Source organism: Nuphar pumila, chromosome 10 (assembly GCF_984573655.1).
Source record: "Nuphar pumila chromosome 10, dmNupPumi1.hap1.1, whole genome shotgun sequence".
Lineage (NCBI taxonomy): Eukaryota > Viridiplantae > Streptophyta > Magnoliopsida > Nymphaeales > Nymphaeaceae > Nuphar > Nuphar pumila.
In genome coordinates this window covers 53,717,212-53,737,267 of record NC_143258.1, presented here as the reverse complement: position 1 = coordinate 53,737,267, position 20,056 = coordinate 53,717,212, and positions in this window count along the sequence as shown.

Genomic DNA, 20,056 nt, shown 5'->3' with positions numbered 1-20,056 from the left:
CATTTACAGGGATGAACTAGACATGTCAATGAGACAAACCCTTTTTACAAATTTGGAAAATGATCTTTCATTGGGGAGATATGACTCTGACAAAATAAATTAAAACCAGGACCATTAAAATGACACAGAGTGATAGGGTTGTAGTTTCTTACCAAAATCAGGTATGAAAATACCATTGAAATTACTAAAAGTTGTCACAAACAAACTAGATTTATTCTTGGACACACCACATTTTACGGATTGGAGAGATCATCTTTGGTTAGGGAGAGATCACTCCGACAAGTTGGTCAAGTTTCAGGTAAAATCTGGACAATGCAGAGTGACAAAGTTTGAATCTCGATTTTTAAAGAAAGCCAACAAACTCAGAATGATCTGATTTTTGGAGAAGATCATACAAACACATGTATGCGCATACAATAAAAAAATTAGATTGAAATGAGCTCTAATTACATGCGAATTAACATAGCTAAAAATGGGTCAGAATTGAAAATATGATCTAAAGGCAATTGAACATGATAAAAGCAAATTACATGCAAGAAAGATATACTTTTGAACTTTAGAAGAAAAAAAATATAAAATACAAATTTAACAAAATAAAGACAAGGCATAAATTGATTTGATATTGCTAATTAAAGAGGGATTTGATCTATGATTGATCAAATTTCATCTTCTTGATGGCATTTGATAAAAAATAGAAATTATAACAAATGCAAAGCAATCAAGAAATGAAATTAGGGAAGAAGCATACCTTGAAAAGGAAGAAGAAGGGGCTGGAGAAGCTCCAAGGGTGGCGCCAACTTCAAAGAGAGAAGAAGATGGAGAGGAAGAGAGAAGGAGAGAAAGAAAGAGAACTCCAACTTTCATGGGGGTTCTCAAATTTCTTTCAAGTTATGGAAATAGACCCCCTAAGGAGTCTATTTATAGTTGAGATTGAGGGTAGTTTAGGGAAGGAAAAGTTAGATATTTTATTAGGTTTAGGGCTGATGTGGCATCCATGGAGCTCACATGGGGGCTCCAACCCCATGTGGGTCTTTTTTAAGTTTTATAAATGGGTAAAATGGGTATTTGGCTAAAATCTTGACACATGGCATCACTTTGCAAGTGATGTCCATATGTGTTTTTAAAAGCAAAAGGGGTTTTAAAAACATGCTTTAAAATCAATGGTTTTTGAGTTAAAAAGAGGATTTTAAAAAAGATTTTGTTTAAAATTTGAAAAATGCCAAGTGGCACTCCTCTTTTTAAAAACATATTTTTTTCTTTTAGATTTCAAAGACTAAAATGGAAGGTTTTGAAAATAAAAGATGAAAATAAAGGAGAATTCGAAAATAAAAAATAATGCATCTCATTTGGATATGAGATCCATTTTGATTTTTTTTTTCGAAATCCAAATTGAATTGAAACTGGATCCAGATTGAATTTTGAAAGATTTTGCAAAAACATTGAATTTGAAATTCAAAGATTGATTTTGAAATTGGGATAAAAATTAGATTTTGAAAAGGATCTGGATCCGAGGTTTTTGATAAAAATTGGATCTTGATCTCGATTGAAGAAAATTGGTCCGAAATCACAATCGAACCCTGAATATGGATTTCTGAAATAAATTGAAATGAAAGACCCAAACTCATGATGAAATTTGGATTTAGATCTTGGATTTGGATCTTAGATCAAGCGTAGAGAATGGAATTAGATCTTGGATCAGGATCAATATCCAAGAAATGAAGTGACTCAGATATCGGGTGAATCTGAGTTCAATTCAGAAATTGGTTTTGAATATCCTCCTGAATTGATCAAAAGGTGGATCCAAATAGAAATGGATCTAGATCCAAGAATGGTTAATTGGATCCTGGATATCTAATGAGATATTCCAGGTTCAGAAAGTGAATTTGGACATTGGATATGGATTATAGAATGAAATTATATGAAAAATCTAGGTCTAGGATGAAAATGGACATCAGATCCAACATTGGATCCAGTATCCGATTTAAAAAGTGAATTTGATCTCGGATATTGATAAAATCTTAGATAAAGGAGTTGATCTGAGTCCGAATTGGGACTTGTCTGAGTTCGAAAATTGTCAAAAATGTTGTTCTGAAGAAATTGTTATTATTTTTTTGTTTTTGCCCTGCAGAGTAGAAACACGATACTGAACTAGTCTAAACTGACTTGAACTGGATATGATTGAAATGAATTGAATCAAAAGTCAATTATACTATGGTAAACTAAATTCAGAGCTAAAACACCAGCTCAATCAGTTGAGGTTAGCTCAATTTTGACTGAAATGAGCTAAAACGGGATGAAATAAGATAAAATGAAGGTCCGAGAGCGTAGACAGTGACTTTGAACTGGAATGGAACCATTCAAACTTTTGATGAGCTCGAATTAGACTCAGAGGGATAGGATCTACTGGGTTCGACTGACTTTGAGACAATTTGGCTAAAATTCAAGCTGAAATGAACTAAATTTAGCAGAAATGAACTGATACCGTTCATCGTGAGTTTTGGAGAGCTAGAAATGACATATATTCTAACTTCTCTTAACTTAGAATGAGCTTGGCTAAGTCTGACTGATGAAAGGGTCTAAGGGGTGACTTAGAGATAAAATTGTAATTTTATTGACAAAATGAGCAAAATTGGCCTCTAGACTGGGATTAACCTAGGGGTGAGACTCTACACTGCCCTTCATGGGGTTGGCATCTACAAAAAGAGAAGTCCGAAACTGACCTTAAAAATTTAGGGTGTTTACAGAACCCTAAAAGGCTGAAACACTAAAACCCTGAAACCCCAAAACCCCGAAACCCCGAAACCACCCTGAAACCCTCAACCCTCAAACCCTTAAACCATGAAACCTTGAAATCCTGAAACCCTGAAACTCCGAAACCCAAACCATGAACCCTTGACCGTGAAAAACCCAGAAAGCCCCCTAAACCCCGAAACCCGAACTCATACCCGAAACCCCAAACCCCGAACCCCTGAAACACGAAAACCCTGGACCCTGGAACCTTAGAACCCTGAAACCTTGAAACCCTGAAACCCTAAAATCACGAAATCACAAAACTCTAAAACCCCGAACACTTGAACCACCTGAACATTGAAACCCTGGAATAACGAAACGCGAAACACGAAACAGGAAACCTGAAACCCAAAACCATGAAACCCCAAAACCTGGAAACTCGAAAAACGAAAATGAGGAAAACCAAAAAATGAGGAAAAGTAGGAAAACCAAGAAAATCAAAAAACTGGAAACCCGAAAACCTGGAAACCTGGAACCCCGAAACCCCGGAATCCGGAACCCAAAACCCAGAACCGGGAACCCCCCCGAAACCCGAAAACCCTGAACCCTAAACCCTAAACCCTAAACTCTGAACCCTGAAACCCTGAAACACTAAAACCCTGAACACTGAATACTGAAACACTGAAACATTGAAACCCCGAAACCCGAAAACCCAAAAAATGACGAAATCTGAAAACCTGAACACTGAAACACTGAAACCCCGAAACCCGAAAATCCGAAAACTCAGAAACCCAGAAATCACGAAACCTGAAAACCCGGAAACCCGAAAACCCGAAAACCCAGAAACCTCGAAACTGAAACCCTAAAATCGTGAATCCCTGAACCCTGAAACCTTAAAACCCTGAAACACTAAAACCCTGAACGCTGAACCCCGAATCCTGAATCCTGAAACAATAAAAACTGAAACCCTGAAACTTGAAACCTTGAAACACTGAACACTAAACACTGAACACTGAAACCTGGAACACCGAACACTGAACACCGAGACCAGAGACCCTGAAATCATGAAATCAAGAAACTCTAAAACCCTGAACACCCGAACACTAAAACCCTGGAACAACGAAACACGAAATGTGAAACGTGAAACCCCAAAACCCCGAAACCATGAAACCTGAAACCCCAAAACCCGGGAAAACCCAAAAACTCAGAAACTGGAAGCGAGGAAAACCAGGAAACAAGAAAAACCTGGAAAACCAAGAAAATCAAAAAACTGGAAACCCGATAAGCTATAAACCTGGAACCCGGAACCTTGGAACCCAAAAGCCGGAACCCCCCGGAAACCCAAAACCCGAAAACCAGGAAACCCAGAATCTTGAAAACCCGAAAACTCTGAACCCTGAAACCTGAAACCTTAAAACCCTCAAACCCTGAACACTAAAACACTGAAACCTCGAAACCCGATAACTCGAAAACTCGGTAACCCGGAAACCCATAAATCACAAAACCCGAAAACCCCGAAACCGAAACCCTGAAACCCTGAACCCTGAAATAGTGAAACACTGAAACCCTGAAACCCTGAACCCTGAATGTTGAACCCCGAATCCTGAACCCTGAATCCTGAAACAATAAAAGCTGAAACCCTGAACCCTGAAACCCTGAAACACTAAAACACTGATACACTGATACACTAAACACTGAAACACTGCAACACTGAACACTGAAACCCCGAAACCTCGAATCCCGAACCACGAACACCGAACACCGAGACCAGAGACACTGAAACCCTGAGCACCGAACACCGAGACCCAAGACCCAAGACCCGAGATCCTGAAACCCTAATACCCTGAAATCATGAAATCACGAAATCATGAAACTCTGAAACCCCGAACCACCTGAACACTCAAACCCTGGAACAACGAAACGTGAAACGCGAGACGTGAAATGCGAAACACGAAACACTAAACACGAAACACTAAACATGAAACCCCGAAACCCTTAAACCCCAAACCCCGAACTCCGAACCCTGAAACCCGAAACCATGAAACTTGAAACCCCAAAACTTGGGAAAACCTGGAAACTCGAAAACCAGAAACGAGGAAAACCAGGAAACCAGAAAAACCAAAAAAACCAGAAAAACCAAGAAAATCGGAAAACTAGAAACCCGAAAACCTGGAACTCGGAACCGGGAACTCCGAAAGCCGAAATCTAGGAACCCAGAACCTGGAACCCAAAACCCGGAATCCCCCAGAAACACAAAAACCCAGAACCCTGTGCCCTAAACCCTGAAACCCTAAAACCCTGAAACCCTGAACACTAAAACCCCGAAACCCGAAAACCCAGAAACTTGGAAACCCAGACACCTGGAAATCACGAAACTCGAAAACCTGAAAACCCTAAAACCCTGGAACACTGAAACACTGAAACCCCGAAACCTTGAAACCCTGAAACCCTGAAACCTTGAATTCTGAACCCTGAACGCTGAACCCCGAATCCTGAATCCTGATTCTTGAAACAATAAAAACTGAAACCCTACAAACTCAAACCTTGAAACCCTTAACACTGAAACCCAGAAACCCGAAACACCGAACACCGAACACCAAACACCAAACACCGAGACCAGAGACCCTCAACCCTGAACCCTTGAAACCCTGAAACCCTCAACCCTCAAACCTTGATACCCTGAAACCCTGACACACTTAAACCCTTACACACTTCATGACTGAAACCTTAACCCTTAAACCCCGGAACCCCAGATCCGGGAACCCGAAAAATTGGAAAACCAGAAATCATGAAATCGTGAAACAATGAAACCCCGAAACCCTAAAAACCCCTCTGAACCGCGAAACCACGAAACCCTGAACCCTGATCCTTGAACCCGAAACCTGGAACCCGGAACCCTAAAACACTGAAACACTGAAAACCTGAAACCCTAAAACCTGGGAACCGGGAACCCGACACCTGGAACAATGAAACAACGAAACAAGAATCACGAAACCCTGATACCCAAAACCTTGAACCCCGAACCATGAAACCCTTAACCGTGAAACCCTAAAAAACCTCGAAAACCCCAAAAAAAAAACTGAAAAAAACTAAAAACCCGGAAACCCGGAAACCCCGAAACCTAGTATCTGGAACCCGAAAACCATGATACCATGAAACCATGAATACCATGAAAACCATGATTACCATGAAAACCATGAAACACGAAAACCCGGGACCCGAGAACCCTAAAACCCTGATCCCTGAACCTTGAACCTTGAACCCTGAACCCTGAACCCTGAACCCTCAAACCTCAAAACTGAAACCGTGAAACCCTGGACCCTGGAACACTGGAACCTGAAACCTCAGAACCCTGGAACCCCAGAACCCGAAATCCAAAACCCGAAACCCAGAACCCGAAACCCGAAACCTGAAACCTGAAACCCAGAACCCTGAAACCCTTTAACCTCAAAACCACTGGACCACTGGAACCCTGAAACCTTGGAAGCCCGAACCCCGAACCCTGAACCCCGAACACAGAACGCAGAATGCAGAATGCAGAAACCCGGAACCCGAAACCTGGAACACGGAACTCGGAACTCGGAACATAGAAATCCTTGAACCCTTGAATTGTGAAACCCAAAACCCTGAAACCCTGAAACCTGAACCCTGAACCCTGAACCCTTAACCCTTAAACCCTTAGACCCTTACACCCTTACACCCTTACACCCTTAAACCCTTAAACGCAAAACCCCGAACCCCCGTACCTGAACCTCGAACCCCAAAACCTGAAACCCCGTAACCCTAAAACCCTAAAAACTAAAACCATGAAACCCTTAAACCCTAACATGAACCCCGAACCCCTAAAACCGTGAAACCCTGAAACACTGAATCTGAAACCTTTAAAACCTGAAACCCTTAACCTCGCTACCTCGAACCCTGAACCCTGAAACTATGAAACCTAGTGTGAGTTTTATGAAAACACTTTTTAAAACAATGTTTTGAATCAAAATCCAGTGAAAGCCAGACACCAAAATTCTAAAAACCGGCTCGCACGAGTGGTGGAGTCTAGGTCAATCTTAGGGAACGGAAAATACTTGTATTCAAACACACAAGCTAAACAACTCTTTATCGCCAAAGTAAAAAGAATTAATGAAATAGTTAACTAACCAAGGGAGTACGACCTTACCCAGATGGCTTAAACAAAATAAATAAATAGTTTTATTACAGACCCAATTAATAAAATAAACCCTGATCTAAGATTAAAAGAAAGGTCTTCAGTGCTCTGAGTCTTTAGTAGTCTCCTTGTATCTTGTGTTTCCCTCTTTGAATGGTTATAATCTTTATACTTCTCCTTATTTTAGAGGGCTCCATGAGGGGCACTTATGTGGGCCTGAGAGGACCTTATAGGGTACCTCTAGGGCCCGAAAAGGGGCTGTACCGCACATTCCAAAGCCTCCTTGCAAAACACAAAAACACAAATGCAACAGTACGAGGAAAACTAACAAGAAATTGACTAACTAATGATAAAATTAATTCAGCAAAAAAAAAACAAGATTTGAATTAACTAAACTAAACTAAACATGAACTAACTATTTCAAGAAATCAACTTGTCACAACCTACAGTAAATGACAGAATAGCAAAACTACCTAACTAACAAGAATTCAAGAACTAACTTAACAAACTACTAACAATCTAACTAAAAGCCAAGAACTAATGACAAACTAACTTAAACACTAAAAGACAAAATAGAGGAACAAACTAAATAATTGAAACAAATTCAATCACATTAGCTAATGAATCAAACTATGAAATAACTAACTAAAGTTTGTATCTAACGAATTGCTTGAAATAATTAAAATAAGCTAACTAATGCTTGAACAAGAAAACGTGAATGTATACTAACTACTTAACACTTGAACAAAAAAAAATGAAATAACATGTAACAACTAATTAACCACAAGAAACCAATTCTAAAAGACTAAAAGCTTGAATCTTAAATTAACTAGATTACCAAAGGAAACAAAACACTTGATTTTACAATTCTACTTACCTAATGTTAAATTGGCCAAATGATAATGGATAAAAAATTTGCAAGGTGAAATATGGTTAGCCAATTGGAACAAGCTATTTAATCTAAACCCAAATGTTTGAATTGATTCAAAGACTCGTACGACTGATCTAAATTACACTAAAGACCTAAGCCAGGCTAGCCAATTAAATAACTATAACTCACTAATCTGACATCTACCAAATAAAATACATTAACACAAATTACCTAAATAATAACCAACAAAACATTAAAACTAAATTAATTAATCTAAGGTTACCCAAGTCAATCAAAGCTATTTATTAAACTAAATGTAAAAATTGATAACTAACTAGAAAACAATGGGCCAAGGAGAACACATGTTGTACGACATTTACACTAAGCTAACTACCAGACATTGAAACAATAAACTGCCTAACCTAATCTACTTGATCAAAAACAAAAACAAACAAACAAAATATGGACATGCATACTTATTGTAGCTCGACTATCAACATTCAATATTAACTTAACTCTAAAGTTCAAGTTGACGTGAAAAGAAACTTAGTATCCTCATCATGCATAAAGAATAAATCATAGCAGATTAAATGGATTAAGAACCGAGTATAGATTTTACATTTTGCTTAGCAACGTCAACTGTATTCAATAAGTATGAGTGCGATAACCGAACGAACGTCAAATCGGCTGAACCAAAAACAATATTATACCTAAATTAATCTAGGCAATGAACTAGAAATTGCTAGAACTACCAAAATACTATCTAACCGACTAAAAAAAAACAAAACTGACCAAAATCATGACTATGGTATAAGGCTTGTCACAAAAAAAAAAAAAACAAGAAACGGTACTCGATATTATTTACGTGATCTAAAACGCAACCAAACACCGAATAAATAAATAAAATGTACTGCAATCTTTCCTAAAACTAAATCTAATCTAAAACTAATCAAGGATCCAGAAAAGATACAAAAACCCTACGCTAAACTATCGATCTATCTAAATCAAGATTACTCTATTCACAAATCAAGAAACGACTAAACTAGATCAAGACAAAATATATTTTTTTCTTTTTTCTTTTTTTTTTCAGATGCAATAAACTTAAGCTAAACTAAACTAAATATGCATATGATGTGATGATATACGAAAATATGTGTGATGCAATGCTTTATGCGATGCAAAACCTAAAATCTACGGTGAAAAAGAGGGAGAAAGAAATGACCTATCACGGATCGTCTCTGACAGAGGGATTGAGAAGAGAAGATGGTTGATCCAGCTGCATCCACGTTGCCTCAACGAAGAAGAAGAAGTTGTCGATAATGAAAGAGTTCGAAGCTTAAAAAAAAAGGGGAAGAAGAAGAAGAAGAAGCAGGGGAGAACAAGGAGAGAAAGAAATCGACAAAAGAGCGAGAGAGAGAGAGAGAAGAGGGGGGCAAGAAGCAAGTGGTGTGAACTCTAATCTGGAAAAATGTCTCTTCTTGCTGGAAAAGATGTATTTATAATGCCTATTTAGGTTAAAACACTAATTTTCAAAAAGAGTCCAAAGATTTTTTATAATTTCTAAAATAGGGTCTCTTATGAAAAACATGTTTTTTCTAAAAAATAAAACTTCCTAAACTAATTAATATTAGTTAATTCAAACCTAACCTATAAATCTAAAATTAATAAAAACACTAAAAATGCAGGGTAGGCTTTGAAATACATTATTTTTTGATAAATTCAATTTCAATGCGATTTCTCAAAACTAACGATAAAAATAGGTTTTTAAAGCGATTTTAACTTGGATCATGCATAAATAAGATGAATAATAATGCAAAATGTATGCATGATCAAAACTATGAAACCATGGAACCATCAATTTTTATGATTTTTGCATGTATAAAATAAATTGACCATGTTTAGGGTTTTATTTCTGAGATATGCAATTCTGGTCGTTTGTTATTGCTGTTGTTTTGCCCATTTATGTTTGTTATTTAAATCTAAAATTTTTATGGTAGAATCACACATATGCCTAGGCTTTCCAATAAAAAACTCAGAATTTTTTGAGGTATGTAAATTTTATTTCAAAAATCAAAACCGAAGTCTGTTTCCTGAACCGTGAAAACGCTGCGTAAATCCAAGTTCATCTTGTCAGAAGCATATCTCTCTAGCTAGAGATTGTATCTATGATCCGTAAAAAGCGGCATGTTTGTCAGAGTGTTTAGTTTATTCTTTGAAATTTTTATAAATTTTCACAATCGTTTATTTTTCTGTTTTAACCCAAAATCGAACCCTGTTTTTCCTGAATCGTTAGGCGTGTAAAAACCCTAGGCCATCTTGCTGGAGCGATATCTCTCTAATCTGAGATGATCTCTCTAATACGTAAAAAGGGTTGTATTTGTCTGAATCTCTAGTTTATTCTGTTTGATTTTCAGGATTTTCTATCGTAGATTGCTATTTTATTTTAGTTAAAAATCAGAGTCTGTGTTTCTGCAACTGTCAGTCATTGTTTAGATCCCAAGCCGACTTGCGCAGATTGTATCTCCCTAACCAGAGATCGTATTCTCGATTCATAAGAAGGAGTGTCTTCATCTGTATGTCTACTGTGTTTTGTGAAATTTTTATAACTTTTGTTGAGGTCTTTTTTTTTTATTTCAACCCAAAATCAGAATCTGTTTTGTTTCCCTATTAAAATCTTGTTAGAAATTAGGTTTAGATTGCCGAAACAATTTCTTCCTAACCGAAGATCATATTTCTGATATGTAAAAAGGGTTATTTTCAATGTAATGTCTAGTTTCACCCTATAAATTTTTTAAAATTTTTATTACTGTTTGATATGTCGTTCTAGTCTGACACTGTGATAGGTACGAAACAACATGTAGTACAACATGTTTTTCATCTTTGTATTTAATATTCATTGTTTAAATAATCATAAAAATTTCTTTTTCGGTTGCATATTATTTTTAGAGTTATTAGCAGTGTCCATGTCGATTTTTATGATTTTTAGAGGTAATTTTATATGTTCTTTAGTCATTTCATAAAAACAAGATGCCCGTGGAGTGCTAATTCAACTGAAATACGGGCAAAATTTGATATTTTTGTTTATTTTATTATTTTTCCAAATAGTTTTCGTGATTTTAGGATTTGATCATCTTCATAATCATATCAGGGTTCTCTCCACCCGATTTGGCATCATTTTGAATTTGATTGGTCTTCAGATTAAGCGTATTACAAAAATCTTTTCTGAAAAACCCTGATTTTCACCATGTTTTGCAAATAACATCAAATTTCAATGATATTTTGGTTAGTTTTCCATCAATTCTGAATTTTTAATTAATTTATTTTTATTATTTACTTAGTCATGCATCATCTTTAATTTTATTTATTTTATTTATTTCACGAGAGCATGAAAAAGGCTTATATCAAGATAAATCCCTCAATTTCCAGATATTGTTGAATAAATTCAGAAAAGCCTACATTTGTCCACTAACAAGTTTGCTAATTTTGCAGGATAACTCAAGATTATATTTTATTTTATTTCTCATTTTCTTTATTCAATTATTGATATAATTGTAATATTGGAATAAGACTATTTTACTTTCCTGTTAAACTTAGGATGCATTGCATATAGTTTATTTCGATATATAACTGTCATTATTTGTTCATTCATGCACATATTGAAAATTCACAATTATCAGCACGAATGGCACGTGCACCTGCTTCTAAAGAGCTAATAAACTCGGTGGAGTTCGTATTTGTGGCCATAGTCATAATACAAACGATACTCAAATTTATCATCTTTTTTTAAGTTACAAATGGCCTACACTCTTAGGTCATTGCATATTTTCAAAAGCTTTTCAAAATCGTTCTTTTTAGGATTTAATGGAATATATTTCAAGTGTATTCGTGACCATAGTTAGGAATATGTAGCGAATTTATTTCATTCAAATTCTATAAGACGCATAAAATCCCTTTATTTTATACAAATTTGATTTATGAAAGAAAAGAGATTTTTCAAAGCTTTTCGAACTTCATTTTTTTTTAGATATGATTTTACAAAAACCATATTTTCATCCATCATATAGGTTAGTCAACATCATAGGGTTACACACCCAGTCTTCTGAGCCTTCTCTTCAAAATTGATTTCTCAAAATATTCAATTATCAACATTCCTAGCAGAAAAAACTCACGATCTTCCCAATTCTCTTTATTTTTCTAAGTTCAATTCACAATTTTTCAAGTTTCCTTTTGTTCAAAAATATTTCCCAAGTTTGAATCATGATTTTCAAAGCATTTTCTTTTCCAAGTATTTTCTAAATATTCGAAGCATACATCATGTTTTCAACTTGCATTTTTTCTAAGTCATAACACATGCCTGCTTCTTAGTGCATTTAGGAATAGAATAACGATTTAGACAGTTGAGCAAAGCAAAGCAAAGCAAAGCACATGATTGATCATTGGTTCGATTACCCCTGGTTATGGAGTCAGGAATGGTTAAACCTCATACCGACAGGCGAGTCTCATTCTACGGATTTTTTTTGCATTTTAAAAATGGAGGTGAATTATTTTCAAAACTTTTTCAAAAGGTTAGTTTGACATGCAAAAATAAAATTTTGCAATGATAACAACTTTGGCGACCGTGATGGGATCTATCTTCGTCTGATCAATCTAGTACTTTGCTCTATTCAAAATGTCAAAATTGTGTTCTACAATTTCAACTCTATTTCATGTGAATCTAGGAGCCTAGAATCAAACACAACTGACATAGAAGTATATAGACTTAGGTATGGTTTGGTAGGACCGATTGGGGATGCATTATTCATACTCACATAGACTTAGGTCTCATACAATCCTTCTAAATCAAGGATCTGATTGAAACCATTGTCTACTTCTCAAAAACTTTCAAAATTCTACTTATCAGGTCATTAGAGCCTGCTATTTTCTTGCATGCTGATCATTTTTAAAAAACAACCCACCTATTTTTACCTTGCCACCACGTTGTTGGGCTTAGTTCCAGAACCATAGTTCGGGACAAAGCCTCACAACCGGGCCACCTATTTGGGTTGAACTCCCCTGCTACGTACCAATGGCCATAGTCCAAAGTATATCAACAGACACTCAAGGATATTGGAAAACATGAGCCTAGAACCGAAGAAATTATTTTTATGCCACGTACATCGGGTTTTGGCTCGAGTATATCGGCATAGCATGATTGGATACAGATGATTTGAGCCATAAAGTTAGGGTAAGGGTCCTACAGCTATTTCAAAGTTTGTGCATTTAGAGTCATCCTTTTAAGGAATGTTGTATGCGCATACTTATTTGTGCAGGATGTGATTGAAAGTATCTTAGTTATTTCTCTTTGTTCATTTTATTTTCTCGTATTTTTTCAACAATTTTCTGAAAACCCTGGACGATTTTTCAAATCCTCTATTCTTCAAAACTCCAGGCAATTTTTCTTTTCTTTCATTTCCTCTGGATCTTGAATTTTCAACCTTATTTTGATACTGCCTGCAATTTTTTTTTAAAAAAAATTGTGTATAGTCTTATCCTGATTTCCTCTTTGTGTCTGGCCTACTCTGATGGCATCCAGCCACCTAGATTTCATCTTTTCTGAGGGTCATATCTCTTACGAGGCGCGGCAAGGTCTCTCTGAACACCGGACACTAAACACCGGACCTTTTCTTCCCCGGTGGTATTATTCGTGTCTCAAAAACTTCTCTCGTATGTTCTCGGATCATCTAAGTGACTACAGATTGAAACTAGCATCAACAATGAGAAAGCAAATTCTCAATGGTAATCTTATTCAAGCTCTTGGAGAGTGGTGGAATCTGCGCACCTGTACCTTCTTGTTCCCATGGGGAGAGATGATGACTCTAATGTTGGACGAATTTTTAGATATCATGGGTTCACCTAAGCCTGCTGGTCAGCCAGATGATCCCGTAGAACAACAGTTTCTCATCAATGTCAAAGGACTTGACCCTCGAGATGCTTTAGCCTGAATTACAGGACGCAGATCTTGTTCGTTGATAGAAGCATATGAAAATTAGTATGTTGATTTGTTTGAGCTCTACCATCAGTATAGGGCATTTGAAGAAGTTGACTCCTTATCCCGAACAACGCGAGAAAGGATTCAACATGCTATGATTTTATGCATTGTAGGACTATCCTTCTTCCAGAACGGACAAAACTATGTCGACAATAGGACAGTCCTGCTCTTACGAAGATGGGAAAGTCAGCAGACCAACCGTCTTTCCATCGCCATGGCCGCACTTGCCTTCTTGTACCCTGGATTGACCTGCTTCACGCTCAGAGATTTGATCTTAGTAGAAGGATGCATCTATGCATTGCAATCTTGGTTCTTCCAGCATGTGCCAACCCTGAACCCGAAACCCAGAACCCAGAATCGTAAACACTGAAACACTAAAACACTGGAACCCGGGAACCCTGAAACCCTGAAACCCTAAAACCCTGAAACCCTGAAACCCTTAAACCCTGAACCCCGAACCATGAACCCTGAAACCCTGAAACCCTAAAACATAAAACCCTAAAACCCGAGAACCCGGGAACATGGAAAATGGGAACATGGAACATGAAACACGGAACATGGAACACGAAAACCCTGAAAACCTCAAAAACCCGGAAACCCGAAAACCTGGAAACCCAAAAACTCGAAAACCCAGAAACCATGAAACACTAAAGCACTAAAGCACTGAAAACATCAAAACACTGATACATCGATACACCGATACACCGAAACCCTGGAACACCAGAACCCCGGACCCCAAACCCTGGAACCCGGAACCCGGAACCCGGAACCCGGAACCCGGAACCCGGAACCCGGAACCCGGAACCCGGAACCCGGAACCCGGAACCCGGAACCCGGAACCCGGACACCCTGAAACCCTAAAACACTGAAATGCTCAAATGCTGAAAACACAAAAACACTGAAACCCTCAACCCTGAAACCCTCAAACTTGATCTCTGAACCCTGAACCCAGAACCCTAAAACCCTGAAACCCTAAACCCCTAAAAACTGAAACCCTAAAACCCTGAACTGTGGAACCCTGAAACCCTGAAACCCCGAACCCTGAAACCCCAAACCCTGTAAACACCAAAACCCCAAAACTCCAAAACCTGAAACCCAAAACCTGAAACCCGAAACCCGAAACCTGAAACCCTGAAATTTGAAAACCCTAAAACCCTTCAACCCTTTTACCGTGAAACCCTGAACCCTGAACCCTGAACCCTAAACCCTGAACCCTGAACCCTCAACTGAAAACCTTGAAACCCCGAAACTCTAAAACTTTGAAACCCAGAACCCTGAAACCCCGAAACCCCCAAAACCCCCAAAACCTGAGAACTTGAAAACCTGAAACTTGAACCCGGAAACCCGAACCTCTAACCTCGAACCCCGAACCCCGAACCCGAACCCGAACCCGAACCCGAACCCTGGAAACCATGAAACCATGAAACCCTCAAACTTGAACCCTGAACTCTGAACCCTAAACCCTGAACCCTAAACCCCTGAAAGTCAGAAATCCGGAACCCTGGAACCCCGAAACCCCAAAACCCCAAAACCCTGGAACCCTGAAATACCAAACCCCGAATCTCAAACCCCAAACCCTGGAACCATGGAACCCTGGAACACTGAAACACTGAAACACTGAAGCACTGAAATACTGATACATTGAAACACTGAAACACGAAAACCCAGAAACTGAAAACTGAAAACCAAAAACCAAAAACCAAAAACCGAAAACCGGAAATCCCGAAACCTGAAAACCTCAGAAACCCGGAACCCTTGAACCCCTGACCACGAAACAGTGAAACCCTAAAACCCTCAACCCCTCAATCCTGGAAACCTAGAACCCCAGAACCCTGGAACCCCGAAACACCGGATCTGGAACCCTGAACCCCGAACCCCGAACCCCCGAACCCCCGAACCCTCGAATCCTCGAACCCTCGAACCCTCAAATCCTGAAACCCTCAAATCCTGAAACCCTGAAACCCTGAACCTTGAACCTGTGAAACCCTGAACTTTGAACTCCGAACTCTGAACCCTAAAACTCTCAAAACTGAATCCATAGAACCCCGAAACTCTAAAAACCTAGAACCCCGAACCTCGAAGCCAAAACCCTGAAACCCCGAACACCCAAACACCAAAACCCTGAACCCTAAAACACTGAAACCTGACAACACTGAAACCTGAGACCTTGAGACCCTGAGACCGGAACCCTAGAACCCGAAACCTCGAAACCCCAAACCCTGAAACCCCGAAACACCAAAACCTCAAACCCTCAACCTTGAACCCTCAAACATTAAAACCCTCAAACACTGAAACACTAAAACACTGAACTTCGGACCCTAGACCCCCGAGACCTCAAAACCCGATAACCCGGGAACCTGAGAACCCTGGAACCCTAGAACCCTGAAATACTGAAACCCTGAATTGTTGAAACACTGAAAACACTGAAACACTGAAACACTGAAACCCTCAACCCTGAAACCCTCAAACCCTAAACCCTGAATCCTGAAACCCTAAAACCCCTAAAAACTGAAACTCGAAAAACCTGAAACCCGAACACCCTGAAACCCAAAACCCTAAAACCCTAAAACCTTGAAACCCTGAAACCCCGAACCCCAAACTATGAACCCCGAACCCTGAAACCCTAAAGATCTGAGTTTTGACCCATATTCTCTTTCAAATCCAACTTTCGAGTTGGTCTAATTTTCCTTCGAAGATTCGAGTTCTGACTCAAACTTTCTTTTAAATCCAACTTCCAAGTTGGTCTAGTTTTCCTTTGAAGATCCAGGTTCTGACTCAGATTCTCTTTCAAATCCAACTTCCAAGTTAGTGTAGTTTTCCTTCAAAGATCTGAGTTTCAAATCAGATTCTCTTTCAAAAACCAACTTCTGAGTTGGTCTAGTTTTTCTTCAAAGATTCAAGTTTCAACTCGAACTTTCTTTCAAATCTAACTTTCGAGTTGGTCTTAACTTTCCTTTAAAATCCACCTTCCGAGTTGGTCTAGTTTTTCTTTAAAGATCCCAATTTCGACTCAGATTCTCTTTCAAATCCAACTTCCGAGTTGGTGTAGTTTTCCTTTGAAAATTCGTGTTCCGACTCGAACTTTCTTTCAAATCCAGTTTCACACTGGTCGAACTTTCCAAATCCAGTTTGCACTAGTCGAAGTTCCCAAATCCAGTTTTACCTTGGTCGAATTTCCCAAATCCAATTCACACTGGTCGAACTTCCCAAATCTAGTTTGCACTGGTCGAACTTCCAAAATCCAGTCTTCGCACTGGTCGAACTTTCAAAACTCAGCTTTCAAGCCAATTTTCCAATTCATCCTCCTGGTTGATCTTTATGAAAATCATTTTATTAAAACTCGACCTTCAGGTCTTTTTGTCGGATCAAGCCTAGCGCTGATCTTTACAAGATTCGTCAATGCCCATTTTTCATATCCAACTTGCTAGTTGATCTTTTCAGTACTGCTTATTTTGTCAATCAGACCTTCGGGTCATCGATTTTGTCAGGCAGACCTCCAGGTCACCGAATTTTGTCAAGCAGACCTCTGAGTCACCAATTCTTATCAACCAGACCTCCGAGTCACTCAAGTTTGTTGAGCAGACCTGCGGGTCATCAATTCTCATATAGCAAACCTTCGGGTTAACAATATTATCAGTATCAATCATTTTTGACCCATGGGTCACATTTGCCAATCATGGTCTTTCAAGATCTGACCTTTGTGTTGGACTCATTTGCCAATTGGCCCAATATCAAATATCAATCATCTTTCTTGCAAGAGACCCTTTTCTAGGGAGAGTTCGAGGGAGCTTGTTCCTTTCACATGTCTTTATTGTTCGTTCACCGAACTCCTACTTCAGGGAGAGTTTGAAGGGACTCGTGTCTTCATAAATAGTTTGCAAAATAATCTTTATTATTACACAAGGAATCCTTTTGTCAGGGAGAGTTTCAATAGAATCTCATTTTCCTTGTGGCCCACCAATGTCTTTTGTTAGGCCACCCCATCATCGACGACCCTCTTTCCAAGTAGAGTATGATGGACTCACTCCTCTATGACAATTTATAGACCTTATCCAATCGACTATCTTTTCATAAAAAAAGCCTAATGTTAGGGAGTTTTGACGAAAACTTAATTTTTCTTCAAAAGTTTGTTTTGCAAACACCTTCTCTTCAGGGAAGAGATGAGTATCTTTTATTACCCGTTCAGGTAAGGGTCAAGCCTGAGTCTCTCCTTTGGTAAAATGAGAGGAAACTCTAGTCATGGATATGTTAATCGGATGTCAAGTGATTTCTTTCACCAAGGATTTGAAGAATATTTTGCCAATTTGTCATAAAAAATAGTTATTAATCTCAAACTTTTATTGCACAAAGATTTATCTCAAGCTACCTTCAGTATTCTTTCTAAAAAGATAAAGTTCTTGCAAAGAAAGAACCAAAATTCAAACTGTTTCTGTTGGTCAACCAAAAGGATGAAGAAAAATCCTTGATATGATCGACAAGGAAAATTCAATGATGTTGAAAAGCCATAAGTGAATTGATATTGATCATAGATATGACACATTTTCAAAGACTATTCTTCTGGCAATAAGGCAGTGAAAATATCCTGCTTGATAAAAAGAATTCACTCAATCTCCTCAATCATTCAAGCTGCAATTAATCATCTGCAAAAGGGATCTCTCAACTATCATCAAGTTGAAGACTGATGGATGAGTTAGACCCTTGGTGCCAAAGAAAACTCAGAACATCTCTAAGTTGAAAGAGCATGCGATGTGTTTTCGTAGGGAAAGTTTAAATCATTGTCAAGTTAAAGGCTAATGCGATGAACCTCTTGACAAACCCTAAAAGTTATTTGATCACTATTATCATCAACGGATTTCAATCAAAGAGACAATATTATCAATATAATTCCTGGGACCAAAGAAGACTCGGATCATCTCCAAGTTGAAAGAGTATGTGACGTGTCTTTTCAGTGAAAGTCAGAATATCACCAAGTTGAAGGCTGATGCGATGAAATTCTCACCAAACCCCAAGAAAACTCAATCTATATGTCTCAAAAGAGTGCAAAAGGATCATCATGGGTAAACCCCAAATATCAAACTACCAATCTGCCAAGAATCATCTTTATTTATGTGAAATCCTTTTATCAATATCCTTTCATCAATTGCTTTTATGATACTGAGAATATTTTCCTTTTTCTTCATATCCAAGAAATGGATAACTTTCTTAAAGAAACCCAACAACCAATTTTGAATTTGATTCTTGATTCTATAGAGTTAGCTCAATTGGAGGTAATACTCTAAGTAGAAGATGGAATATCTTTCGCAAATAAATAATTTTCTTCTTGATCAAAAAAAAGGGAAGGATCTTGAAACCCAACAACCAATTTTGAATTTGATTCTTCAGAGCTTGATGTCCATGTTGATATATCCTGGCGTTGTTTTTATCCCTTATTAGGAATTGATAACAGGAGTTTTCAAGATCCTTCTCTTCTTTTTGATATGAGCGCCTAGGCTCTCAGATTCACACACTTTCCTTTGTTCCCCACTGTCCCACCATATACAGTTCATTTTTGGTTCAAGGTCGAGCCAATATCTATATTCTCAACAAAAGGGATTTTCAAAAGCTATTTAGTCTCAGCAATGAGACAGTCAAGATCAATCCCTTTTCAAAGCTTTAGAGAATTTCCTTTTCATCATTTTGTGAACCCCTTTCAGATTTATTGTATAGAATCTGAAGGTTCCATCATTGTTTCTTCATTCAAGAATTCCATTTATCCATACCCATTCAAGCTAAGGGTTACACGTGAACCTCATTCCATGAGGTGCATTTTATCCATACCCGTTCAGGTTAAGGGTTACACCTGAGCCTCATTCCATGAGGTGCATTTTATCCATACCCATTCAGGTTAAGGGTTATATCTGAGCCTCATTCCATGAGGTGCATTTTATCCATACCCGTTCAAGTCAAGGGTTACACCTGAGCTTCATTCCATGACATGCATTTTATCCATACCCGTTCAGGTCAAGGGTTACACCTGAGCCTCACTTCGTGAGGTATTTTTCTTTTCATTCAGGTTAAGGGTCAAGCCTGAGCCTCATTTTGATGAGGTGAATCTTCTTCTCTATTCTCCATTCCATATCTACCCAAACATTTTTTTAGAACCAATTCTTTCATACCCAGTCAGATTTTCTAACTGGGGCATTTTATAGCCAAAATTTGGTGTGTTTTTCTTTTGCCACTAAGCTCGGCTTTTAACCGGCTTAGTAGCAAAGAGGGGAATCTATAAACACCT